The 27,642-nt window shown below is 45.0% G+C and overlaps 1 protein-coding gene and 1 long non-coding RNA gene across 3 annotated transcripts in view; one reads left to right on the top strand and one right to left on the bottom strand.

Annotated features, from left to right (window-relative positions):
* EPHB1 (EPH receptor B1) overlaps positions 1–27,642 on the top strand; it is a 430,500-nt gene that overhangs the window by 22,917 nt on the left and 379,941 nt on the right. The window lies entirely within an intron of this gene.
* LOC132683119 (uncharacterized) lies at positions 858–12,000 on the bottom strand. 2 transcript variants are annotated; one of them, XR_009612056.2, is made up of 4 exons: positions 11,647–12,000; positions 3,899–4,057; positions 1,854–1,948; positions 858–1,267 (listed from the first exon to the last, which is right to left on the bottom strand). It is a non-coding gene; the product is annotated as an uncharacterized LOC132683119 (long non-coding RNA). The 2 variants fall into 2 exon arrangements; XR_009612054.2 differs by having other exon boundaries at positions 1,864–1,948.

Here is a 27,642-nt window from a genome sequence, read left to right as displayed (position 1 = left end):
GTTTCATTCCACTCTGGCATCAGACTCGGGATTTTAGTATAGGATATTTTCATCTAAATACGGTCTCTATCCAGGAGCAGATGAGGCTCCTCAGATGGAGTCCTTCAGATGAAGAGACCTGGATCATTCGTGGCGCTGCAGTCAGATGGGAACTGAAATGTCTACAAATAGTCCACCCATGGTACAGGTGATGAAGTTCATCGTAAGTCTGGAGTTGGTGCTGTTAGCTGGGATGCCTGGATCTTTTCCAAAATGCTCCTCCTCATCCATAGCTAGACCAGCTTCCTCCCAAGATGATCTCAGGGCAGCCCTTCTGCAGGAATATCTTTTATGGTGAGCAGGGAGCTGATTGGAGGCTGAGGAACAGTAGGAAACAGTCAACCTGGCTGGAAATGGGATGGAGGTGGGAAGGGGGGCAGATTCAATCTTCAGACTACCATGAGATGCCTAGGGGTCAGCTTCTGAGCAGAAGTGGACATTTGAGCAGGGTAGAAATGGATCTATACATGGAGTACCAGACAGGAGAATGCTTTGCCAGGTGGGTGTTTTGCTGTATACAGAGGTGAATTCCTCACTGAATACAGAGAAACGGGAGTGGGGTAGGCATCAATATACCTCTGTATTACATTTCCATTATGAATTGGGGTTTTCCATTTGGCGTGTGTCTGTCCTCTCTCTTCCGAGGGCTGGGAGCCTCCTGTTTGTGCATTTGTGCCTTGCATAGCTGGGCAGGGGTAGGCAGGATGTGTGCCCCACTGGTGACTCCCTATTTCCCAAGTTCACAAATTGGGCCCCATTTGGAGGGCAAGGAGAGACCCAAGAAAGAGGCAGACCACTCCAGCTAGGTAGGTGGCAGGTTTAATAAGGGAACTTATGTATGAGGTTTGTCTTGGGTGCTGCAAGACACATGGATCTCCACCAGACTCTTAAGTTTATATAGGGTCCTTGATGGGGTTCCATCATGTATAACATCCAGATAGTCTCAACAACACATTGCTCTCTCAAGACTGTGTCCTTGAAAATGGCCCCCACTGTGGGGACACGGGCAGAGTGTACATTCCAAGGACAGGGGAAGAGGGGACGAGGACCTTCCACTGCCCAGGTCCAGCTTGTGGGTCAGCCAGTGGTCATGTCCTCTCAGTGACCTCCTTCAAAACCATGACGGATGTAGAATGGTGCTCCTTGAGGGGGCGGTGTCTCAGAGACCAGGTGCCCATCTTCACTTGGTTGTTCTTGAGGTGTGGGCCTTGAGCAGTCATCTTGGCCTCTGCAAAATGGAATGAGTAATACGTCCTTATAGGGGTCTCAGTGTAAGTGAGAGAACGTATGTCTAGTGCCCAGTGCAGTGTGGGGTGTGCAGCAGGCACTCAATAAATACTTCCTTTCTTCCCCGTGTCTCTTCTTTCCCTTCTCCTTCAAGGCTATGGTGTGGGGGTTCTGCTTGGAGAAGCTGCGTCTCCACCTTACACCCACACCCTGCCTCCTGCAGCTGTGTAGACACTGCCCTTGTAGCTTCTCGTGGGAGAGGTGACTGCCCTGTAACTCATTTTCCTGCTGCCCTGCCTCCCTTATCTCTGCCCTCCTGGGGTGCTTCCTTGTGACAGGCAGCCAGGAGTGCTGATGCCCCCTTCCCTACCCTGGTCTTGCCACCCCTGCCTCCTGCTCTGTGCCTTGCTGGGGTGGGCCCCGCTCAGAGGACAGATGGACAGTCCTGGGGCCAGTTTCTAATGTGGCTGGTATTAGCTAGTTGCTAGAACTGACTCCGAATCTGTTATTCAACAAGATTATTTCTCTTATGGGATCTCTGTCCCATCCCACCTCAAGGACCCGTGCTGATGAAGGAGAAGGCACACCTGCTCTTACCTCCCTCAGCCTGGAGGTGATGCATCTCTTCCCCTCTCCAGTGACCGCACCCATACACCAGCTGAGAAATGGGGTGAACGTCCATCTGGGAAGAGGGTGCTGGTTTAGAGAGCAGGTAGCATTGTCCCTGCAGTACCACCACAGCCTCTCTGCAGGCCAGGGACAGGGACAAATGCCTCCCTTCCCCCAGGGGAGGCCTGTCCACCAAGAGGGCTCCAAAAATCCCTCTCTTCTCCTCTCCCTACATTCCTGTCTTTCCCTCCTTCCTTCCAGTGTTTAGAGAGCATCCCCTTGGACCAGAAACTGGTCTTGCCTCTACGAAGTGGAGGAAGAGATACCTGAGGGTAACTATACGGATCACGGAGGCTGGGCTCTCTGACCACAGGCAAAAAATCAACCACATTATTCCACACAGAGACAGGTGACTAGAATAATTAGGGCTGAAGCGCTTCTTCAACAGCAAGTTCTTGGTGTTGTTTTTTATTTACTTCTGTTTGCCTGGGCCGCCTGCAGTGTGCCCCCCACGCTGGCTGCCTCCTCTCTTCCTGGCACTCCCCACGAGCTTCCTCCTGCCTCCCAACATTTGCACCTGCTGTTCCGCTGCTGGGTAAAGGGAACAAACATTTGATATGCTTTGAAAGGGAGAATGAAATTTAATTTAAAAATTAAGAAAAAGAAACATTAGAACTGGTTGTTGTATGGAAACCAATTTGACAATAAATTATATTAAAAAGAAAGCATCTAGAGAAATGTTTAGAAATGATAGTAAAGTGGTAAAAAACCAGGGAATGTAATTGCTTAAAAGGATTTGTGAATAATGAAGATGGTTCAAGTAAAGATAAAAGATAGGGATAAAAATAATGGTGGACTGAAAGTGTAAGCCCAGGTGCACAAGAAAAAATGTGAAATCCAGAAAACTAAAATACTTTTATGCTGGATTGTAATAATGCAAGAAGAAAAAATTCAGAAGGAAACAGCTGTTCCCAAACCATAGGTGAGGTGGGGGAACAGCCTGGCTCTGTGATTGTTCTGGAGGGAGCCTGTGTCTCTTCCTCTGAGAACTCTTGGTGTGTGAAAAGTTCCAGCGCAAACAGAAACAGGTTTCTCTGAGCAGGAAGAGGCTCTAGGTGGAGACCGTGAAACCGGGAGGCGGGGCAACTTGCACCGTTTGTTGTATCCCTAGGGTCCAGGCCTTCTGGGTCTCTCCTTTCTCCCTGTCTTTGGGGCAGTTGTGTGGAGCACAGAGATTGGGAGGTCAAAATTGGGGCCACCAAGAGCAGAGGGGTCCCTCCCAGACAGTGTATCTAGGAGAACGTTGGTTAAATGAGAAGTGAGATGGTGTTAACATGGGGCAGGAGGAAGAGGTGTCACCAAAGGCCTTGTGCTGTCTGGGAAGTAGTGTAGGAGCCGGGAGGTCTCCCTGCTCCACTTTTGGAATTGGGGACTGTATCTTGGGTGTGAAGGGGTGCTTCAGCTGGCAGAGACACCCCCTTTCCCTCTGACTGCCCTCCTGCCTGGAACCTGGTCTGCTGGACACCCCCGTCACCACACTGGAGGCTCCAGGGCTGTCCCCCGAGGCAGGCGCATGCTCCACAGACACCCTGTAGCCTAGGCTCCCAAGCCTCTGGCACCTCTCTGCTCTGACATTGGCCACCTTTCACTGAGACGTTGGCTCCAGGTGAGCTGAGCTGTTATAGGCTGACAGTGTATGCGGGATGGAGGGGGCACTAACCAACAGGTATTCCTTTCTCATTCCCATTGTGAAAAGATTTACTTTCTAAAATCAGGATCTTTCCCTGACCCTTCAGGAATGCCCATGATTCTTATTTAAAGTTGTAGGATATTATTCCATAGCATTTGTGAGCAGGACCACTCCAGCCTCTCCCTGCCCGGTTCTGATGAGCAATACAGCACCAAAGTACATTCCTTTTTTATTTTGCCTCATTTTGCAAAGATGACAGATCTAAATTACATCAGGGACCCTTCTGTTTTTAAATAGCATACTTTTGTTGTTACAAATTTTTTTCCCACTCACCTTGGAACAGATTTGTGTCCTTCTCAGAAGTGCTGGAATGGTTCATGGGAATTGGGGTAGCAGATTGTAGCTTTGACTTGGCATACATGAACCTCAATTATCCACTCAAGGATCATACTGGGCTGATTTGTCAGCACGACCTGCACCCTTGTCTCAGATCTGGGCAAGAGGGAAACAGAAGCGCCCTCAGTGGGTGGACTGGTCCACCTCTCACACCGCTGGGACCGTCTGGTTTCCTAGTTCCCTTCACACTCCCAAGTTTCCAGACACTGAGTTGAAAGGCTATAGTAGCTTGTCTCTGGGCCTGTGGCCTCTCAGATCATTGCTTTTGCTTAAAAGCCATTGCATCTCGCAGGAGAAGGTGTGAACTGGTGTAGATGACACTCACCTGCCTCCTTAATGGAGGAAGCAAATTTAGAGAGAAGTGTCCAGAAAACAAGGACAGGCCAGGGTCTCCCAGAAGGGAAGTATCTTCTGTAAACAGTGGGTGTTGTGAATGGAGAGGGCCGAACTTGCACAGGAGAAGGGATGGGGTGGAGGAGGTCACTCTGGACTTGAGAATTGGAAGCAGCAAGATGTTTCCAGAAACAGCACATTTGAGATGAGAAAACCAGCACATTTCTGTAGCAGTCCCTGGAGGTAGGGGTGGGGAAAGGGGGGCTTTGACTCTTGGCTGGAAGGAAGTCCCTGTGCAATCCTCAGAGCCCCCCTTCAGCATCCAGGGCTGATGAATCTGCTTGGATGGGGCCACTGGGACTACAGCATGAGTGCCCAGGATGGTGGGAGAGAGATCTTTCTGGACTAAAGGAGGGGCAGGCTCTGGATTGCTGAGTGTGGGAAGATAGGAAGGAAAGAAGGAGGGAGGGAGAGGTGGATGGAGAGAGGAAGGAAAGAAAAGGAGGGAGGAAAACAGGGAGGAAGAGAGAGAGAGGTGGAGTGGGGCTGCTTCATATGGCCCTTTCTGGGCAGAACCAGACAAAGAGGAGAGAGAGGACAGAGAAAGAAGGGAGGGAGGGGATCAAGGGGCAGCAGAATTGATATCATCATGGCTGTCTTGGGAGCTCAGGATTTCTAGCTGCCATTTCAGCCCCCCAGCACCTGCCAGGGCTCTTGCTGAAATGTGCCACACATACTCTAAGTCAGCTCTGGGGGACTGGGAGAAGAGAAGGCCTACCTGCTGGGCACCTGCCTTGCCTCAGACTCTGCAACGCCTAACTCTTCATGGATGCCTTGCAATAACCCAAAAGGCTAAGCCTTGTCATTTCCATTTCACAGACAAGGAGGTCAAGACCCAGCTTGGCCAAAATCAAGGCAGGTTCTTTCTACTATTCTCATGAGGCAATCAGTTGCATGGAACATAGTGAATACTCAGGGAACTGCTAAGTGTCCCACTGAACATCATACATGTGAACATCCACACTGATGTCTTCTCAAGAAATTGTAAATACAAACATATTTTATTGCCTGAAGTCAGAAGTTGGTGATAGCATCAGTTTCCATGGCAACATGCTATGATGTCACAGACAGATGCCTGCAATAGCAGAGAGACAACAGGCAGGGGAGTGGGGAGCCACGGTGCAGAGGACATGATCTATTAGTACAGATGCTGAAGGCCTTCTGTCCACCCTTCCCCCAGCATCTACACAAACTTTATGAACCACTGAATGCTTCAGCTTGCAAACTCACACAGTAATCCAAAGCAAATAGGATTTCCTTGGATGTTTTCTTTGAATATTTGCAAAAAGAACCATACTTGTTGTAGTTGTAGTAGTAGTAGTAGTAGTAGTAGTAGTAGTAGTAGTAGTAGTTGTTGTTTTGTAATACTGGGCTTTTGCAGTGGACTGATTGGTGGTTGGTTCTTTGTGTGTCAAGCATGGGGAAGCTGTTAATTCCTGTTGATATGGCATGCCAGGGTGGAGATGGCAGTGAGACAGGACCAGCTGGGGGTCAAGTGCCGGGAGGCAAGTGGGTTTCTGGAAGGAGACTGGAAGGTGGAGACCAGATGGTGAACATGCTGGGACAGAGTGCCAGTTGGTGCACATTGGACTTAAAGGGTCTAGGTCTGGGCTTTGCAGGGTATGACACACAGCAGCACTGTGTACCCTTGCCAACTGCAATCCTTTTCATTACAGTGTTCATCTTTTCAAACTTGTGGCCCATTATGTTGTTCAAGGATGGCTCCAACAATATCTTCCATCTCACGTGTGCTTCAGCAATGGGCCTATTCCAGTGTAGAGGCTTATGCCCTTTCTCTTGAATCTGGCCTGGTCTTGGTAACTCACTCAACCAATAAAATATGACACAAGTGATGTCCTGGGACTTCTGATGCTAGGTCATGTACAGCTTCACAGCTCCCACCTGGATCTCTGGGAACTTGCTCTTAGAATACTCACTCTGGGAACCCAGTTTCCATGTTGTAATGTGCCCAAGCCATGTGGAGGGTTGACAGCCCCAGGTGACCTCCCAAATACCAGCCAGAACCAACTGCTGGCCATATGAGTGGGCCATTTGGGCATCAAACTGGGAAGAGCTTTCGTGACTGTATCTTCTACCAACATTGACTGCAACGTTCTGAGCAAGCCCAGGTGAGAATTACCCAGTGGAGCCCAATCAACCTGCAGAACTGTGAGGAATAATAAAACATTATTGTCCCAAGCCACTGAATTTTCAGGGTGATTTGTTACACACAGTAGATAACAGGAACACAAGCAATCACTTGAAATTGTCATGTGAGACAAAGCCCAGGTCAGTGACCGCAGTGGCATGTGTCTATTCCTCTAGTAGGCCCAAGGGGTCAAGGCGTTACACCTTCAAAACCAAAGGAAATGATCAGTGGCCTGTTGGTGAATCCTGGTCCAAGGAGGGCACACTGGAGGTGAGGAGATCATCTGTCAATCAACTCCACAAGCTTGGCGGTTGGTCTGCAGTTTGGCAACATCAGTGCCAATCAAGCCAGATCTATTCTAGCTCTGATGGGATCGTTTTGAACCTAAGCATGCAGGACTGTTCATTTCATCTGGTTGGTTTTGGCTGAGCGTCCCAGCAGTTGAGATTGGATGAGTGTCCCTTGCAGGGTTTCATCCAAGTGGTTGATGAAAATGCCAAAGAGAACAGAGCCTGTGAAATCTCACAGGAGATGCTGCTTTCCATTGGGCCCTCTTTGGCTACTGTTTTGCCAGCTGCGAATCCACCAATTTGTACTTGTCTCTGCCCAGAGCTCTCCATCTGATCCGCCATTTCATGAAGTACTTAACCGAGATTCAGATACACCATCATCTAGGGGCCTGGGAAGACTTTCAAGAAGGAAGGGATATATATTCGGTGGTTCTTACTCAACCCATGGTGTTTCCAGGCCATCTCCATTATTTCCTCTGTATACAAATATACTCCAGTCTCCATCTTCCACCATGGCTTGGCTTTATGGCATGTAGTGTTCACTTTTTCTTCCTTAAAGAAATAATACGTTTGCCTCCCAGTTTTCTACCATGTTTTTCATCCTCTGGCATTGCTTGAAGAATATAGTAATTTTTGACCATATCTGCATTGCCTTTCTATATTACATTTTCTTCCAGATAGTATTAGAACATAAAAGGTGCTAGAAAATGTTTTTAGATGACTAACTTAGAAGCAGTATACACTTAGGAAGTTCTTCCTGTTACCATTTTGATGTCTATCCCAAATCAGTCCGGGTGCTTTGCCATTTTTTGTCTCATTTCTTTTCCTCTGTTTACATAGGGGCAAGATACGGGCCTCTCTAATTGACGATTCTTGCTGTGTCCTTCATCTGCCTTCTCAGGTTCTGGATAAATAACCCCCAGCTCCTTGTGCATTTCTTCACCACTCCTGTTTTTCAGGGCCCTAATCAGTTTTATTTCATTCTCCACTATAAATGGTTTTAAAGCCCCTTGGAAATATAAAGGTTGTCTAAATAATAAATCATCATTTTGGCAAATGATACTAAGACATTTAGAGACATAAAATTAATCACCCCTTATAGCTACATAGCAGCTTTTCCACAGGGAGTACAAAGTAGTTTGTAGAGCTCATAGTTAATGCTCCACCCAGTCCTGGAGAAAGAGGGTAGGGGTTGTTTATCTATTTTACTGGAGGAAAAGCAGTGGAAGTGCAGGTGACTTCTTTTCTAGCAGCCTCTGGCAGGCACGGTCCATGGTGTGAAAGAGGCCTCAGCTCTCTACTCAACATCTGACACTGCACCCATGGGGTGTGGTGTATATTCTCCACCTGGAGCGCAGCATGCGGTGGGCTCCCTGGGTGGGCATCATTCCCTCTATCCAGCCTGTACTGCACCCAGGCTAATGAACACAATGCACATTTTCCTTAGAGCAAATTGTCTGCCCAGAATGCTTCAGAGTCTCCCACCCCATCAAGTACAAGTGCCACGGAGTCTACCAATATTCACGAAGCCTGAATTTTCATATACATCAGCTGATGAATTATTCTGCCCATTTTGTAGATGAGGAAACTGGGGCTTGTAGAACCTAAGTGACTTATTCAAACTCACACAGCTATTCTGTGATAGTGCCAGGATCTGAGGCCAGGTTTATTTATCATCCCAGTCTAACACTTTCTCTTCTCTCTAACCTGAGCTTAGGGCTATGCCCATTACAATTATTTTGGTTCTGAGTAAGCAGAGTCAGTGCATATGAATACATATGCATTGGCCCATGTAATTGAAGGATCAGTGATGATGCTGGCTTCAGGCATGCCTGGAGTCAATATGCTATCAAGACTCAGTTTCTGTCCTTCTGCCCCACTTCTTTGGGGTTAGCCTCAGGCTCTTCCATAATGGGAAGCAGGTCTATCGTTCTGACCACAACAGAAACAGGGAGACTCACTTCTTGGTTCCTGCACAGTCCTTGGGGTCATTCTGATTGATCCTAACCTAGGTCACATGCTCATCCCTGAACCAGTCACCACACCAGGGGGCTGGAATTCTATGGTTGGCCCACATTACTCCTTCCCCTAGGGGAGCTGGGGGCAGTGGATGGGCAGATGAAACTATAGAGGACAGGGGTGGTTATGAAAAGTAAGATAACAGCCCTCCATTGGCACCCCACCCTGAGTCCTCACGTTCTGGCTGGGCTGCCTCTCAGATGGGCATTCCCTGCCCCATGTCTTTGCTTATGTTTTTTTTTTTTTCCTTCCCCTGTTTTTTGCTCTTCTCATCTGAGTCCCCCACACCCTTTGGCCTATTTCATGTGTCCTCGGACTGAGGAAGCCTTCCTGGCCCCCTGGCCCAGAGGCTTCACCTCTCTTGAGGACCTGTGATCTGCATTCCCGTTTTCCCTTATTTGGTACTCCATTGAGGAAAGACATATGCTTGGCGCCTTGGACAGTTTTCAAGAAAAGAGATTATGTTCAAGTTGGAATAAATGTGCACAATTCACATCTTGGTGCTATTTGGGCTTTTGGTGAATAGTTGGTGAAAATCACTGCCTCAAAGATGGAAGCAAAAGCAACTCTGTATGAGTAGGAACAAAAAAGGTCATGGGGTCTTAATAGGCTAGTGATGAATATGACTCTGAATATAGTGCCATAATGAGAAGTTTAGCATGGACCTCCCAGCTCCCCAGGTGGGATTAAAACAAATAGGGCATTTCAGGCTGAAGGTTGTCCTCTTTTTCTCTTCCTCCTGGTCAGTTAGAATCTTTTTAGAGACTAGTCCCCAGTTGGGCCATTATACCTGAAAACGTATGTTAATTCCCAGCATCTGACTCAACCTAATTATTTTACAGATTAGGAATCTGAGATTCTGAGAGGTTGAATTAACTCCCCAGGTCATGCAGTGGGTTAGCAGCACAGCCAGAAGTGGAAATCTCGTTTGGTGCCCTTTGCAATCTCTGTGGTTTTCCAGGGGGCCAAGCAAGGTTTTCAAGGCTGGGGAATACTCTGTGAGGCTGTCCCAAGCCGGAAGGAGGCTGAGGGTCATGGAAAGGAGCTGATGGTACTTCCTATAGGCTGGTCAGCACAGTCCTGGTACATGTGGACACTGAACCAGTGTAAGGACAGACAGCTGGATTGGCTTGATGATGCTTCTCAAGCATCTAGTTAGGAAGATGCCACCCCACCATTTTCTGTACTGCAGGAGAATGGGACTGTCAGGGTGATAGAGGTTGGGGTGGGCCATGCATGGTAGCCACTGGGTTCCTTCTCCAGAGGCATTAGAGGAGGAGGTCTGAGTGGCACAGATATGAACTACCTGAGGCCGGCAGGTTGGGGCTGTCCATCACCCGGCTCATCCTCTGGGATGCACCTACTGTCCCCGTCTTCCTCCCTGTTGATGAAGTATTGCTGTACAAATGTGTATTTCTCAGACATGATTTGAATAAATGGAAAACTCTCATATGGAGTGTGCTATTTTTAAGAGATACTAGTTAAGGAATAAAATTCTGTGAAACACACAATTATTTAGCGTCTTTGTGTAGCAACATTCTTCTAATTAACTACTGCTAGTGTCTACTGAGATGCCGGGCAAGTGCGCCCCACTATATTCTTGTTTCAAAGGGGAAAAAAAATTATTTGTGTTCTTGACCCAAATCCTGAGTGAGGCTCCTCTTCAAGGACCTGAGTCTATCACCACAGAGGTGGGAGTAGGAGGCTGTCTTTGTCCTGGGGGCATAGGGACTTTGTCACCCCCACTAGGCTCCTCTCAGCAGCTGCCTCCCTTGTGGGCTTTTAGAACCCCGTGGCTATGAGAGGGCTCCCTGATAATGCTCTCCTCCCCTGCACACCCTCCCCTTCAGGCCTTCTTAGAGCTCCTTTCTATTTATCTTTTAAAAAAGAAACAAACACTCTCAATTTTGAAATAATTTCAGACCTACAGAAAAGTTTTAAGTATGGTACAAAGAACTCCATTATACCCTTGTTACAGGTTGAATTGTATCCCCTCCAACCCAGAAAAGATATATTGAAGTACTTATCCCCACCCCTGTACCTCAGAATGTGACCTTATTTGGAAATAGGGTCCTTACAGGTTTATTAGTTAAATTAAGATGAGGCCATAGTGGAGGAGGGTGGGCCTCTAATCCACTATGACTGGTGTCCATATGAAGAGGGGAAATTTGGACAGTTCACACACACAGGGAGAAGGCCATGAGAACATGAAGGCAGAGATCAGGGTGATGCACCAACAAGCTGAGGGAGGCCAGAGATGGCCAGCAAACCACCACCAGCTGGAGGGGAGACCTGAAACAGAGCCTTCCTTATGGCCCTGGAAGGAATCCACCCTTGCCAACACCTTGATCTTGGGCCTCCAGAGCTGTGAAAAGATACATTTCTGTTAAAGCCACGCATTCTGTGGTGCTTTGTTACAGCAACTCTAGCAAAGTAATAATACACCCCTTCACTCAGGTTCCTCAGAGGTGAATGTTTTACCACTTCCTTTCCCTGCACACATATGCTCACATACACACATAGAGTTGTTATTTTCTGAAGTATTTGAAAGATAATGCCTGTTCATTCCTAAATCAGTGGTTGTTTCCTAAAAGTGAGGAAATTCTTACTTAAGGATCAAAATCAGGGAATTAGCACTGATATAATACTCTTACTTTTTCAAATATACAGACCTTCATATTTTGCTAATTTTTCCACTAATGCCAAAGAAAAAAGTTATTTTGATCCTTTTTATCTTCCTAAAAATTTTTTAATTAACATCTTTGATTTTTACCAGCATAAATGCACATTTGGAAAATAACTCTGAAGGTTTTAAAAACAAAAAGTTAATATACCTGTGTTCCACCTCTTCCTGTTCTCGGCCTTACTTCTCAGAAGTGACCATTTGTGTTGTATTTATATTTTCTTCTTCTGGTGATTATGCCCATGTCTGTACACGTGTGTAGCCTTGTCTCTTTATTTCTCAAATTCAGTGGACTTTTGAATATCCTGTCTGTTGACATTTCTGAAATAATAGATTGGAGCCTGAACTTCTTTTATCCCTCCTCTTCTCCCCATCCCACTCCTCCTGATACCGAAATCTCTATTTCTTGTTCAGTCCCCCTGATACTGCATTTTTTTTTGTGAGGTGAGGACATGGGCACCGGTCACCCTTCCCAGCAGCTCATCCCAAGTCTCGTCAACTGTGCCTTCACCTTTGCATTGTGAAGGTCCATGTTTATATTCAGTTTTTTAATCACAGTGGAATATTCCATAATTTGACCACGGATTGATTCTAAAAGGCAAAACCCATTGCATGGCATTTATGACATCATAATCTGAAAGTGTCATTCACTGCGAGGCCAAGCAGCATGCTGTAACTTAATTTTCTTGTCCAAGTTTCTAATGCTATCACTCCTGAAGGTTCACACTTATTTATATATCTATTAATGCCTATTTATTTTGAGAGAGAGGTGGGGGAGGGGCAGAGAGAGAGGGAGAGAGAATCCCAAGCAGGCTCCATGCTGAGCATGGAGCCCAAAGAGGGGCTCGATCTCAGGACCTTGAGATCACAACCTGAGCCAATACCAAGAGTTGGGTGCTTAACTGACTGAGCCACCCAGGCGCCTATGATCCATTTAAAATTAAGTATTTCTAGCATTAAAAAAAAAATTTTTTTTACATTTATTGATTTTTGAGAAACAGAGTGAGACAAAGCGTGAGTGGGGGAGGGGCAGAGAGAGGAGACACAGAATCTGAACTAGGCTCCAGGCTTTGAGCAAACAGTCAGCACAGAGCCTGATGTGGGGCTCAAACCCATGAACTGTGAGATCATGACCTGAGCCGAAGTCGGACACTCAACTGACTGAGCCACCCAGGTGCCCCTAGCATTTTTTTTTCCATATGCTACCAATTACTTAAAGTAATGCCTTCATTTGGTGTGGTACATATTTGGATGGTGCCTTTCTTGTCTTTTTTTCCTCCTGGAGTTTTGGATTGCCTCTTTCTTTCTTGCATATTTTTTTGTTTTGTTTTGTTTTGTTTTGTAATATATGCCAATACAATATCCCCACATTGCCCCCATAATAAGTTTTCCCCAAAGTATTTTCAAACACTCCATCGCAGTATGTAACCGAGCTTGTACCCCCTCATTTTTCAGAAACTTCCCTCCTGGGGTTCTTCACCATCATGCTCCGGTCCAGGCTGGTTTTCTCCCAAGTCTGCTGCACAGCAACCCCCAGAGACTTCTCAGCTCTAATCTCATGGGTTGATCCACTTCCTGTGTCCTGGCCCCTTGTCTTTCTCTTGCATGACTGATACCCTTGTTTGACTGCAATACAACCTCAAATAGCTTCTAAGAAAAGGTGCATAGAAAGTAAACTTGGCATTAGCTGCCTGAAAATAGGAGTTGGATGCCTGGAAGGAGCCTCCATGACTCTTACCTCTTTTTCTTATTTCCTGTTCTATGTGGGGATATTCCTTGGCTTCATCCTACAACTGTTGTTTGAAAGATATATATATTTTGACAGTAATTTTCTAAGCTTTATCAGATCACTGTCCTCTGTGTTTTCTCTGTTTTTGTACATGGTATTCTATTCTTGCTGCTCGGATCCAATGCCTTGTTTCCAAGGGTACTGATTAGAGAATTTTTAAGTGGGGTTGGGGAGGTGAGGAAGGACTGAGGAAGTATTTTTTGAATTGACCATTTTTTCTTGTTTGTTTGTCTATCTTGTTGCAGGGCTCCTCAGAGATATAGAGGTCCACATTTAAGAATTGGATAGTAGATTGTTCTCTAGATTGTCTCTTAACTGTAACTCCCTGTGTTCTTGCCTATATGACTTTTTCCACTCTGCTTCAAAAGGAAGCACTTGTCTATGGACTTTAATCAAGGAGCTTAATGAAATCTTTTCTATACTTCATTCTCTCTGTGGATCTGGGTTCCTGCTCTCCTCTACCTGAAGGAAGAGGAGAAGCTGTGTTTTCAGCCTGCTGTCTTCTGAACGCTGTGGTTTTTTAGGGCTGTGGTCTGCCTGCTAACCATGCAGACTCACTAGCTGTTATGGGACCTGTTCCTCAGTGTGAAGGGATCCCTTTTCATTAGCATATATTGATGCTGATGGGCTGAGAAACATTGGAGAACATGTATAGAAGGTGCTTTATTCACAGGAGGACCTTCCCATCCTGGGGCCTCAGGGCTTGGGGTTTGGGTACTTTGCATTTGCTCCGATGTCATCCATAAAAGGGTCCCTCCAAAGCTCTCCCTCCGTTTTTGAAATGGATAGTGATTTCCTATTTTCCTGTAAACTGTCATGGCATCCCTCATCCAACTAGAGTATTGTTTCCATACCCTTCTAATAAATAAGTTCCAGAGTGGTCTCCTAGGAGGGGATGAGTCATAAGAGGGTGCCTCATAATTGGCATAATTGAGATCCAATGTCCTCTCCAGGCAAATTGCTTCCAAGAGTTCTGAAAACACGTGTGGGTATGGCCTCCAATCTGCCACAGAGCTTGGGAGAGCAGCTGGGAGACGAGACCAGGTGTGGACCCACAGAGTCCCAGAATCTAACTAGGGAACTATAGCTTGTTGAGCTGCACCCCTGACCCCACTGTTCCAGACCAGCTCGCTGACCCCAGAGCTGGTCAGATTCAGGTGCCAGCAGATGCTCTGGGACCATGCGTTCCCACCCTTTTCCGTCCTCACTTTCTCCAGCTTGCTTTCCCCAAGTTGACAGATTGGCTCACGTCCCTCCAAAACAAGCAACACATACTTGCTTCTGGCCTCTGATGTTTCTTCCTTCTTTTCCTGCATTTTATTTTTTTTTCTCCCCTTATTTAAGTACTTATTTATTTATTTAATTTTAATTTTAATTTATTATTTTTTTAAATATGAAATTTATTGTCAAATTGGTTTCCATACAACACCCCGCATTTTCAACACACTTCACGCAAGCTGCTTCCACTTCCCTGAGGACATTTTCCCTATGTTTGGGATTGATTTGACTTTTTATCACCCAAAGGTTGCCTCTATACAAGTGGAAAATTACCTTCCAGCTTTGGCCTTCTGTCCCTTCAGACCACTGTGGTTTGGCCCAGTGCTTTGTTTCTATTTTATAAGATTTATTGTCTCCCCTTATCCCCTTACCCCCGCTACAAAGGAGTTATGTGCTTCTGAGCTTTCCTTATTTTCCAAAGTGAAGATTCCATATCCAGTGACAGAACGGAGCTGAAAAGAAATCTGGGATAAGGCATGAGTCAGCTGAACTTCCAAATCTTCAGATGAAGTGTCTGAGTCATTGTACTGTCCTGAAAATTTGCTGTGTTGAGGACATGTTTCTGTCCCCCAGCTTCTGCCATCTGAGTGTCACCGCTGTGATTCCCCCCTTATCCCCGTGCCACCAGTGCTAACACATACCTAATATTTGTCCTTATGTTCACTTAAAATCTTGAATACATGTATTTCAAAAAGGAGACTTGATTTCACCACTGCCAGGGAAAACCAATCTCACTTTTCACAGATTGCAGGTAACTGTAAACATGAGGACATTGAAATTGATAGTATTGAAATCTAGCTTTTGACTCTGAGTGTGAAACCTGCTCTTGATTCCTTAAAAAGTCAAATTGGGAAGTGGTAGAGAGATGCTAATAACACACAAGTCCCAGTTGGAGCTTTCTTCTGGACATAATCAGAAGAACAAGAGAAGAGTTGCAAAGGACACAACTTTCTATCCCTGTGGGTCAGCATATTTAATGCTGTGGCCATGCATTCATGGTTGATATGACTCTCACTTCTAGGAGGTGCTGGTATTGGGTATGTTTTAGCAGTGGCCAGTAATGCTGGTTTATTACTTACTTACTTATTAAAAAATCCTTTATAAGTGATTTTTTTTTTTCTCTGCGGAGAAGAAGAGATTTGAGTATTTGAGTTTCTGCAGAGCATGCCCACAGTGATCTAACCCATATCCTTTGCGCTCAACCTCGGGGACAGTGTCCCAGGGCCATGAGCCAACATCCGACAAAAACCATTTTGGGGTCCCTGGGAACTCACATTCTCCCATGAGTGAGGCTGCAGGGGTAAACCCAAATAGATTATCCAGCTTTGATCTGATGGTGGCCACACACTGACCCTGTGACACCACCAGGGCCTCTGGTTTGATGGGAGGCACAGCACAGGATATGCCAAATGGACCAATATTTTTGTCGTTGGAACTTTGAATGGGCAAACTGTGTCCCCGACAGGCCAGGCAGAACTTGGAGCACAATTTTTCCATGGAAACAATGTACTAAAGGGTGGTTAGGTTTTATGGTATGATTGGTTCAGGATAGTAAACTTTCATTGAACACCTAATATGTTCCAGACACTGTGCTGGGACTATAGAACATATAAAGCACTGTTTCAGGCTAAATGGAGTTCAGTCTTGAGGGAGAAAGAGAAAATGAGCAGGCAGTGGCAAGTCAGTATCGTGGGTGCTGGCATTGAAAGAAGCCGAGGGTGCTGTGGGGTCTGGCAGAGGGGCCTGGCCGATCTTGAGGGCATCTGGAGGAGCTGCCCTAAGGCTGTCTCAAAGGGCAAAGAGGTGCTTAGTGGGTGAAGAGCAGGGATGCGGGGCGTGCATGCAGGGCAAACAGCCAATAGCAGAGCAGGGAGCTGACCAGCCCTGTGTGCATCTCACATGACTTGAATCTGGAAGGATATGCAGAGAGGATTATGGGAAGCACACCAGAACCTAAGAAGCTTGGACTCGCTATTTTAGGCAGGGAGCCACTGAAGGGTTTTGGTCAAGTTTACCTTTAAGAAAGTTGCCCTGGCAGTGTGCGGGTGATGGCCAGAAGGCTGCTCAGAGGGAAAAGACCAGCTTCTGTGTCTTTCTGGGCAAGGAATGAGAAGGCTGGACCAGATGAATTGCCAGGCTCCCTGGAATGTAAACCCCATGATGACAGGCATCTTACTCTGTTTTGTTCAGACATACCCTCTGTGCCCAGAATAGAGCCTGGTAAATAGTAAGTGACAAATAAATATGTGTTGAATGAGAGGCTCAGACTGAGGGGAGATTTAGGGCCTCCAGCTTTGTGGAGATGAAATGGGCATTTGCTGTTCCAACCTGGATTCCTGACTATCCCCTTTAGACCTCCAGAGCCAAGACTTATTCTTTTTCTTTTTTTTTTTTTCCACAGAAACTGACTTATGGGTGATCTTTTGGGATGTGAGTGTGAGTTGTCTGTGACTATCTTTGGTGTGATCATCCCTGGGGTCCACTAATGGATCTTTTCTGCTGGATTCAGATTGGCCAGTCCCAGTCTCTCTTCCTTGGTCCTTAGTAAAGATAGAACAGTGCTCTGCCTTTTTTTAATGCTCAGAACATGCCATCTTCTAGCTTCTTCTTAAGGATGGTCCTACCCTTTGAGCCTTTTTACTATGTTAACATCAAGTGGTCTTTTCAAATACTCCCCATTGGAGATGCCTTAGAATCTGTGAGTTGGGGACACCCAAGCAGAGGTCTCTTGACCATCGGGGCAGTTTGGGATGTCACCCAGTGGAGGAACATGAGCAGCCACCATCAAAATCTGTGATTAATAGACATAATCTCCACCAGAGCATTAATTTTGGGTATAATCAAAGCCTGCTGAATTACTTCAGTAGAAGTAATTGACAGAGAAGTCAGCCTGGGATTAGCATTTTGATTTAAAGTTCAATGGGTGGTATTTATCTTTATTTCTGCCACATACAAGTGATTGACTGTCTGTCCTGGAAAGTAAAAACAAATGCTACTTCCCCAGTCAAGTGAACAGGGGGTAATTTAGAGGCGCTCTCTCACGGTTGGCTGGACACGTGTGTAATGCGTTGGCAGCCTCTCTTTCTTGGCTTCCACAAGGTGTCTGGGATTCGGGTTCTTGATTCTGTCAGAAGTCAGGTGACCATGGGAGATGCTGCACTAACATCTGAGCAGGTGTATTCCTCCTGATGGTAGTGCCTTAGTCAAGCCATTGCTTGAGGGGAAAGATACTGGCACATGATATCGAAGGTGGAAGGGACTCTGGAGAAACCAGGTCTATCCTGGTGGGACTGGGGTCAGAACACCAGAGATCCCTTCTCTTTCCTAAGATGGACAGCTTTTAATGGTGGTAGGTTCCAGATTCCTGCTCATATGATTGCTTGCTAACTTGCAGCCCAGCAGAGGAATTGATAATGGGAACACATTAACAGATGTGGGTATGACATTTATTGATGTTGACAGTGCAGCTGGGCACTGGGCTGGTTTTTACCTGTGTTGTCTTGAGTCTTGACCACAACGCTTTATACTTAAGGACCTGGAGGCCCACAGAGGCGATGTGACATTCCCAACATTAGTAGAAATGCCAGCCAAGAGTCCAGTCCAGAAAAGTCTGGCTCCAAAGCCTGTGTTCTTCCTGTCCCAGCACATGATACATCTAGCCAAGTGGGACACACTCTGGTGGAGGTGAGAAGACAGGCCACGGAACTTCAGTGGTGGTTCTGTGAATAGAAGAGCTTGACTAGGGAGGGAGGAAGGGCGAGGAAGGTGTGTCAGAGTTTCCTGGGCTCCCAGGGCTCTGATGTTCTTAGCCGGCATCGGCATCCCCTTCATCAGAACCTGGGGGTTTCTGTCTCCCTGCCTGTGGCCTCCTTTGGTCACAGGTTGGAGGCCGCAGGTGTGGGAGTTGTTTTGGTCCAAATGCAGAAATTGCTGATGCCTTACCAAGAGCCAGCAAGCTTCTTCATAAATAAGGTGTTAGAGAAAGGTTATGTATGTCTCAGTCAGCAGTTTGTATCTTTTGTGAACGTGTTGTTTGAAGGCAGAAGTTGATGCAGAGGATGTCTGGAGGTGAGAAAGGGATGGATCCTCCCTCTGGGAGAGCTGTCTCCTGGGCACCCAGTGGCCACAGCCATCCCAGTCCCTCTGGTCACCTGGACACACTGAACACCCCCTAAGGCATGATCAGTGCCTGTTAGTTCCCAGGTTGATTTCACAGCAATCGTCAATGCAAAGCATGATTTCATCACCTATTATATGCAGCTTTTTCAATTAAAATAAATTTTAATAATGGATTTAAGCTCTTAGTTTTTCCTAAATCAGATGCGGGGTTTTTTTTTTTTTTAAGGTACATTTAAAGAATTAACTTCATTTGTCTAGTTTTAATTTGCGTCTGAAAATGTAATCTTTTCGGAATTTTATTTATTCACACAAATTGAAGCAGATATTTGTATAATAAGAGTGAAACCATCACCAATCTACCAGAGAAATGATATATATTTGGTGAATTTTTTAAAACTGTATTTTATTAGGCAAATAAAGTGTAACAGAAATAACAGATATTCAAATTATTTTGTTTGGTTAAAACCACATATTTATGTATTGTGACTATCTACATTCAACAAAAGCACATTTTAACAAAAACATGCACACATTTTGTTAGCATTTCAGTTATAAATATGAAATGCAGGCTTAAAAAATAACAATAAATATGAATCAGCCTAAGTTTAATCAAGATAAGAAACTTAATGTCTTTTATTATGCAGCTACTTCCGCATTTACCTTCTCCTTCATGTTAATTCATTGACCGGAAAAGAAATAGGAGCTCTCCTGCTTTTCCAATTCCCAAGTGACTGATCTTGAATAAATTTGTCTAAAGAAAGAAGACATTGTTTCTCTATTTATAGAGGAGGCTACTGTTAATAAAAGTTTGGTTTTCCATTTTAATATTCTGATGAGTTTAGGTAAATGACTTTAACTAGTTCAGATGAATCATTAGCAAATATCTATCTTTTAATGTGTTCCTCCTTAGGATTGACCATAGAGTCGACTTTGAAAAAGGATGATAGTTAGTTGGTCATGTGGCTGGAGGCTAAGGTATCCCTGAAGTTAAGGAGCCTCTACAGCCTGTTCTCTATGGAGAACACCAGCAATCAATGTGTCAGGAGCATGTGGGGACCCATTTGTAAAACTTTTCTTTAAAAGATTAAAATAACTTAGTCTCTCAAGCACCTCTTAACTAAAGAGTGTACTTTCTATTTCATGATCCTGTCTTTGAGCTGTAGCATATCTTTTTGGCTATAAAAAGGCAAATCAGTGTTTTTCAAATTGAGGATAATTTTTTTTAAAGATGTTTTAAAACCTGGTTTACTCCTAAAGAATCCCTGACTGTCATTCTTCCTGGTTCATGTGGATGCAGATGTTGTTGACATAAACTCAAGGGTGACCACCAGAGGGTTCCCGGAGGGTTCAGACTGCTTTGCAGAATGCCCCAGCTGTCCAGGATGATGGCCGGGAGGAGACAACCGCTCTTTCCATGCAAACCTTGCCAGAGCAGGGGAGGGGTGGGGTTGGTAGGAGAAGATGCCTGCAAGGCTGAACTTTAGTGGGGAAGAAAGAGGAGTTCTTGGCCTGGGGCTTCCTTCAGTCTTGCATGCTCCTGTGTATACAAACTTTGTTTTTTCAAAAGCACAAAGTCTTACAGGAAGTTCTCCCCCAGTTGCCAAAGATTGAGGATTTGCCAATATGAAAGACCTAGGGGTTAGGGGCTATTTGATGGAATTTTCTACTGTGTCCATACAAGGACAATTTAAAAGGAGAGCGGGGACCACGAATAGCCTTATTCATGCTGTTTCTCCCTTGTGGATGCTCTGTTGGTAAGAAAAGTGGTGATAGTTGCCTCACAGAACAGTCCCTGAACATTACACAGCCGTATACACAGCCACGTACAAGGAGGAGATAGCACCTGGGTGGACCCCAAGAATAGGCAAGCAGTGGGGGTAAGACTATGGGGAGTATAGAACAGCGGTGCGGTTTGAGTGGGATTGAGCTTCAGGACTATTTGGGAGGTTTGGGGGGTTCATTGGTTCTGTCCTGCTCTGGTCCCCACTCTTGCCCCATAGCACCCTTAGGCCTAGTGGTCAGGTTTGTTGGGAATGCAGCTCTCTTCCTGCGATTCTGGTCTGGGGTCTGGTTGGAGATCTGTCATTACCAGAGATGACAGAGGCTAAGATCAAGGAGATGCAACACAGAAAGGTAGAAGATTCATGTCAGCCAAGGTCATGGGAGCCATAAGAGATCATTTGCTCCCTGATTTCCTTTTATAGTGAGGAAACTGAGGCACAGAAAAGTTTGCTGTTTTGGCCAGAGTCTTACAGTATGTTGGAAGGAGAGCCAAAAGGAAATCCTAGTTTCTTGATTTTCTATCCTAGCCTTTTTGTCCCCTTACAGCTTTTCTGGGCTTATTTTGGCTCTTGGAGACATCTCCTGCGTGTCTTCTGTACAGAGTCTCTTAACAGTTTATGCTAAAATGTTATTATCCTGTTGGTCAATCAGTTCTTTCTACTGTGTCATCTATTTTGCCCAAATTTAAAACCTTATCCTCTCATGCTATACTTGAAAGTCATGGGAGAATAATTGCTTAGCACTTTCCTTTAAAAAAAATCCTTCACTTAATAGAATCTTCTAATCAATCATATGTAGCCTTTCTTGCTCGTTGAAAATTAATGTCTGGAAAATTCATGGGTGTAGCTGGATCTAAAACAAATCATGAGTTTTCCAGCCCAAAGTCAGCCACTGCCACCTGGTGGCAGTGTACCCTAATTACAAGAGAAGTACATAAAAAGAGGGCAGGTTTTTTGCATGCAACTTTGAAGCTAGGAAATAAAAGTAAACACTCGACTCCCAGGGAGATTCTAATAAAAACAACAAGAATGGAATAATTAGAAGCAGTCTGGAGCATGTTTAAGTAAATTCTTTTTTTCTACCGTATATTCATCCATTAATTCATCAAGTAATGTTCAAATGGAAGAGAACTAATATTTACATAGTGCCTTCTATGTGCCAGGCACTGTATTAACTGCTTTGCATATGTCACTTCATTTGATTCTCAGTGTACAATCCCAAAATATTATTCCTATTTTACAGATGCAGAGGTTAATAGGCCAAGACACACAATCTGGAGCTCACAGGGTTAGGATGTGAACTCAATTGTTCAGGCACAAGTAACTGTCTTTCTTGCCCCACTGCCCGCTGATTCTACAGGGTCCTGTACTTGCCTAGCATGAGTGCATGACAGCGACAGCCACAGCCTTGCCATTACTATGCTAGTTATTGGCTGGTGGCTATTTCCATGCATGGATAGAATGAGTGATGTGAGCTTCACCTGGACCACTAGAGGCTGTTTCTTTGTTGTTGGCTGTTCTGGCTGTGTCACCAGCCACTGCCTGTCATGAGGCAGGAGTGGAGGAGAATAAGTCCTGTGGAAGACAGTGTGACTGGAGCTAAGGCAGAGATTTTAGGTTACAAGGAGAAGGCTCTGGCATGTCTTTAAAATACCTCTGCCCTTGGACACTTTGGAAGCCACTCTGTGCCATGCCTAAGGCACAAGGCCAAGGATGCCCAATCCTGGCCTCCTGACTAGGTCATGACCTCTGGGCAGACTGTCCCTGATTAGGATGGCTAGTGCAGTGGATAAACCCCTGACAGAAAAGATGTGGCCTAGATGGGGTCTGGCATAGGGCAGGGCAGTGGTGAGTAATGGGAGACAGACCACAGAGCCACCTGGTGAGTGTTTTCCATGTCCTGGTGAGCATATTCTCCCCCAACCCCCAAGAGGGAGCCCAGCTCCTTAGATGGTAGGACCTGTTTGTGTGTGGGATGCAAAAGCTTCCAGGTGATTCTACTATGTGCCCTGGGGAACTTTGTGGAATAAACAAATGAAAGGTAGAATATGCTTCTGCTTTGTTGAGGATTAGCTTGGGATGGGCTAGGATTGGGACCTCCTTAGGGCCCCTGGGACATCCTGCTAGGGGGTCTTGGGGCTGGGGCAAGGAGTCATATTTCTTTGTGGGACCACATTGCTCCTCTGAGTCTCCCTACAAAATCTCTTTATCTCCACTTGGCTCCTCCATTATTCTCTGACTCTCATTTCTCTTTTAATCAGTTATTTCTGTGTGTCTGTCTGTCTTCCCAAGCAGAATGAACCACTAGGGCACAGGGATCAGGCCTTACTTACTTGTTTCCCCATGGTGCCTGGCACAGGGCTTGGCCTGTAGTAGACTACTGTGTCAGTGTTTGGAGTTTGTCTAGAGCAAGGCCCCATGACTGCTAGAGATTAGAGGTTTTGTAACCAGGTGGGGTGGCCTGGTGGGTGCTGTGTAGACAGATGAGCCCACACCCCATCTAGGTATATGGGCATTGCCTTATCTTCTGGATTTTCAAGGGGATGATAACCAATTTTTAAGTGTTGACAAAAACACATTCTCTCTCTCTCTCTCTCTCTGTCTCTCTCTCTCTCTCTCTTTGTAACATCTCTGTGCAGGCCAAATAAAATCAGTCTGGCTCTTGGATGCATTAAAACCCTCTAAATTAAAGCACTACAAATAGTCTGTGTATGTCCTAGTCTTTAAAAAATTGTTTCTTAGTGTGCATGTGTAATTAAATGGGCCTTGGCAATTGAACTTCAAACTTTCAAACGAGTGCATGTGTAACAGTACCCTCCTCATAAGAAGGAAAAATTTTATGAAGTTGTCTGAGTCAGAGCCGTAACAATACCAATAAAATGTATTTTATGAAGTTGGTGGAAAGTTGTAATGTGGATGCCATTTTGCAGTGTGCAGAGCTGGTACATGTTGTAAATGCCAGCTCCCTGACCGCCCCCTGGGTCTCTCTTTTGGTGGCAGATGTGAGGCCCCTTCCCTTCTAGAGGGAGCTTCCAGCACAGTGGTGGATGTTAGTGGCTTTGGCCACTCATGGCCCTCTGGCTCACTTCCAGATCGCCTCATTCTGGTAGTGACAGTCACCGGACTGTCATTGGCAGGTGTTATTAGGAAGGGTGGATTCTGAACTGTGTGATATGCTTCCCCATCTCAGGGCTCCTCCCAGGAAATGAGCTCCGTTCCTGGACTCCCATGCTTCCAGAGCCCCCTTCTCTGGATGCACTTCCCTGTACCCCACTTAGGAGAGGGTGTGTGTGCCAAGAAGGGGCAGCAGTCACTGGCACCGCAGTATGACTGGAAGCCCCTGTTCCTCCTGAGGTGTTTTCCTGATTTCTGTGAAGAGCTCTGATGTGAGCAGCAAACAGTGTCTCCAGAACCCTGTTAGGTGCCCTGCCTGCCCCGTGTTCAGACCCAGGCAGGGAGCCTTGGAGGAGTGGAACTTCCTTCCTTGCAGCCTTGTACCTCTTGCTATTCGTGCTGCGTTTTAGTGGCGGCTATTTTTCCTGAATGTATATCAGTATGTATGTGGGTGTGGGGCATGGGTGGGAGATACTGAGGCAGCTCACAACGGAGCAATGCTAAGCCTGGGTGTTTTGTTTTCTAGGGACCCCAGACAGGGATGAAAGATTGCTGAAAGGAGACAGGAACGAGTCTAGCTTAAACAGTTTTCTACTCATTTCTCCATTGATTTGCTTGCAAAAGCTGATGGTTCGGGTGGGCACCTTCTCACCTGAGGAGCTGGTTGAAAGTGTGGGAAGAGTGTAAGTGGTGATGAGTCAGGTACACGTGCATCTGAATTTGGCTTTTGCTCTGTGTGAACCTTAGGCCAATATGTCCTCAGTCTCCTCCTCTATAAAATACATTTAATAAAATCTCCCTTTCAGGCTTAAATAAGGGAGTTTGAGGTGCTTATCAGACCGCCTGGCATTGTGTATGGATTTATTGAAATTCTCTTATTTTCTTATTCACTTGAGTGTCCACTCCTCGGGGTCTCTCTCATTGCTTTACGCCTCAATGAGCTTATTGGCAGCAACTTTGAGAGCTGGGGAGAGAATGAAAGTAAGAGGACGTCATAGATATCACCACATGTCATTACGGTGGGCTCCTGAAAACCTCCCTTATAACGAGCCTCACTCTTGCATGCCCATGCCATCTGGAGCCTGTGCCATCATGGCACTCATTCCATCTGGGACCTGAGCCATTGCAGTGCCAGGAGCTAGAAGACACTTCCTGAGGCACTGATTAGAAATATTTATTTCTCTAATTAAAAAACAAAAAACAAAACAAAAAGCCCTTCAGTTTCCTTTTGAATGGGGAAAAACCAGTCCTGTTTCCCTAGCCTGGCTTTGCACAGGTTTCCTTAGTTACCTGTAGAAGACTCTTCCAGCCTTATCATCTGGGCCCTCAAATAAGACAACTTGCTCTTCCTCAAACACAGCTTTCCTGTCTCCACACTTGTGGCTCCTCAGCTCTCTCTGCCTGGAGTCCCTTTTCCCACTCTCACTGCCTGTTAATACCCCCACATCCTTATGGCCTGGTTGAAATGGTGCCTCCTCTCCTTTACGCTATTCCTGTTGTATTTTTCTGTTGCATTTATAGATGCTATAAACCCAGCAATACAGCCTTAGAATTCTTACTTTATAATGTTATGCTTTTAAAATACATTAAGAGAAGACTCACATACTTACATATATTACATGCTTTCCATTACCTATTCTTTTCATGTTTTCATGTTACCTTCTGGTTTATATCTTTCCATCCTGAGTGACATCTGTTACTGGTTATTTTATTTTAGTTTTTTGTAAGGCAGGTTTGCTAGCAGTGAATTCTTTCTGTGTGTATTGGGGAATGTCTTTATTTTGTCCTCTTTTTTTGTAGGATAGTTTTGCTGGATATAGAATTTTTGGTTGGCAGTTTTTTTCCCCCCCTTTTAGCACACTGAATATCATTCCACTGTCTGTGGGACTCTTGTTTTGGAAAAGAAGTCATTATTAATCAGATCATTTTCCTCTGTATGTGATAAATTATTTTTCTGTTGCTGCATTCAAATGTTCTCTTATCTTTTAGATGTTTGACTATGGTGTATTTATGTGGGAGTCTCCTTAACTTTGGGTTCATTGAGCTTCCAGAATATGGTATACATCAATGTTTTTCATCAAATTTGAAAAGTTTTAAGGCATTGTTTTTCAAAAAATTTTGTGTCCCTTTTTCTCTTTTTCAATTTGTGTAACTATCATCATATGTGTATTGGTGTGCTGGATGTTATTCAATCAGGCTGCTGAGGTTCTGGTGGTTTTTACTTTAATCTTCTTTCTGTGTTCTTCAGATATGGTAATGTCCATTGATCTGTCTTCAAGTTCACTGATTTTTCCTTTTTCCATCTTGAGTCCTTGGCTGAGTTTCTCTAGTAAGTTTTTCATTGTAGTTCTTATACTCTTTAACTCCAGAATTTCCATTTGGTTCTTTCTTTATAATTTCTGCCCCCTTAGTGAAAATCTTTGTTGATTCATTGTTGTCACACTTTCTTGATTCAGTGACATGGTTTCCTTTGGATTTTGAACATATTTATAACAGCTGATCTGAAGTCTTTGCTGAATCCAATATCTGGGGACTCAGAGACCATTTCTATTGACTGCTTTTTTTTTTTTCTTGACTATTGGTCACACTTTCCTATTTCTTTAGATGTATCATAATTTTTAAGTTTCAAACTGGACATTTTAGATAATGTATTGTAGCAACTCTGGCTCCCCCCCCCCCCCCCCCCCAAAAGACTGTTGTCACTGTTTTGTTTATTTGTTTGTTTAGTAACGTACCTGGGCTAACTCTGTGAAATTTGTCTCCCTTGAAGTGTGTGGCCACTGATGTGATGGTTTAGTTTTTGTGTTTTAATTTGTGTTTTTATTTTTAAGCTTTTTTCCTGGAGGTAGCTCCCTTGCCAGGGTAGCTGAGGAATTTGCCAGTGGTGAAAAAGAGGTTGTGCTTAAACACTTTGAGTCAGTAAATCTTCCGTTCTTTGCTGATGAATCTGTGTGTAGGTAAAAAAGCACATTCAAAATTAAGGCCATCTTGAAACATACTCTGGCTTTGACTCTGCTTCTACTATGAGCAAGCAGTCTTGGGGCTGGCCAGTCATGTGTGGATATCTTGGGGCCTCCCTGGTTTCATTGGATATATGCACAGCCTCAGCCAGGAATATGCTTGCCCCAACCATGACCACAGCTGTGCCTGATGAGATCTTTACTTCTACTGACAGTGCTCCTAGATGTGGGCATTGTCAGCCGCTCCAATCAAGTGAGTCCTCTTTGACCCTACACCTCCACTACTCTCATGTCATTTCCTTTCCTGGAAGAATCTCCATGTCAGCTGAGCTGGGGGATGGGTGGAGAGGAGGAAGCAGCAAGAGTCACATGGATTCCCACTATCGTTATCGGATGTTCAGCCTTTGAAACATAAACACTTCTCAGATTGTCTCTGGATAAATTTCCAGAGTGCTGAGATGGTTGTTTTTGTCACTTTTGCCCAACTTTATAGTTGCTTTTTAGAAAAGGGAATTAATAATCTTCTCCCTCTGCTCTAGCCATATATCTCTACCCTGTTGCATATTTTTTGATGTGATAAGAGTTTTTCTTGGCTGTGGAGTCTGTGGAGAGCTTGAGTTTCCTCCCCTACTTACCCAAGGGCTCCATCCAAATCCACGTCGGATTTGTCTTTGAATCCTCCATGTGTGGCATCATGCCTGGTGCACAGCAGGTGCCCAACAAATGTTTGTTGCACTTATGATCTGAAAGATGGCTGACAGATGGCATGATCCATTTAAACACTGGATGTGGACTCATGCAGATCTAGCTTTGGGTCTCAAGTACAGTGCTTCCCTTTATTGATCCTTAGTCGAAAATAAACATCACTTCTTGGGATATTTGTGTGAATTAAATATGATAAGGTATAAAAGTCATTTACAACAGTACCCAGCATGGAGTAGTGCTTTGTAACTATAAATTTCATTTCTTTCCATAAGATGTGGGATTGATGAAGATTATATGCCTTGGGTATTCTGATTTATCCATCCATCCATCCATCCATCCATCCATCCATCCATCTTTATACAGATGCAGAGATAAATGAAACTTGATGCATGCTCTGGAGA

This window comes from Panthera onca, chromosome C2 (genome assembly GCF_046562875.1).
Source record: "Panthera onca isolate mPanOnc1 chromosome C2, mPanOnc1 haplotype 2, whole genome shotgun sequence".
NCBI classification, from domain to species: Eukaryota; Metazoa; Chordata; class Mammalia; order Carnivora; family Felidae; genus Panthera; species Panthera onca.
The sequence above is the reverse complement of the archived record's forward strand: the minus strand, read 5'-3'. Positions and strand labels throughout refer to the sequence as shown.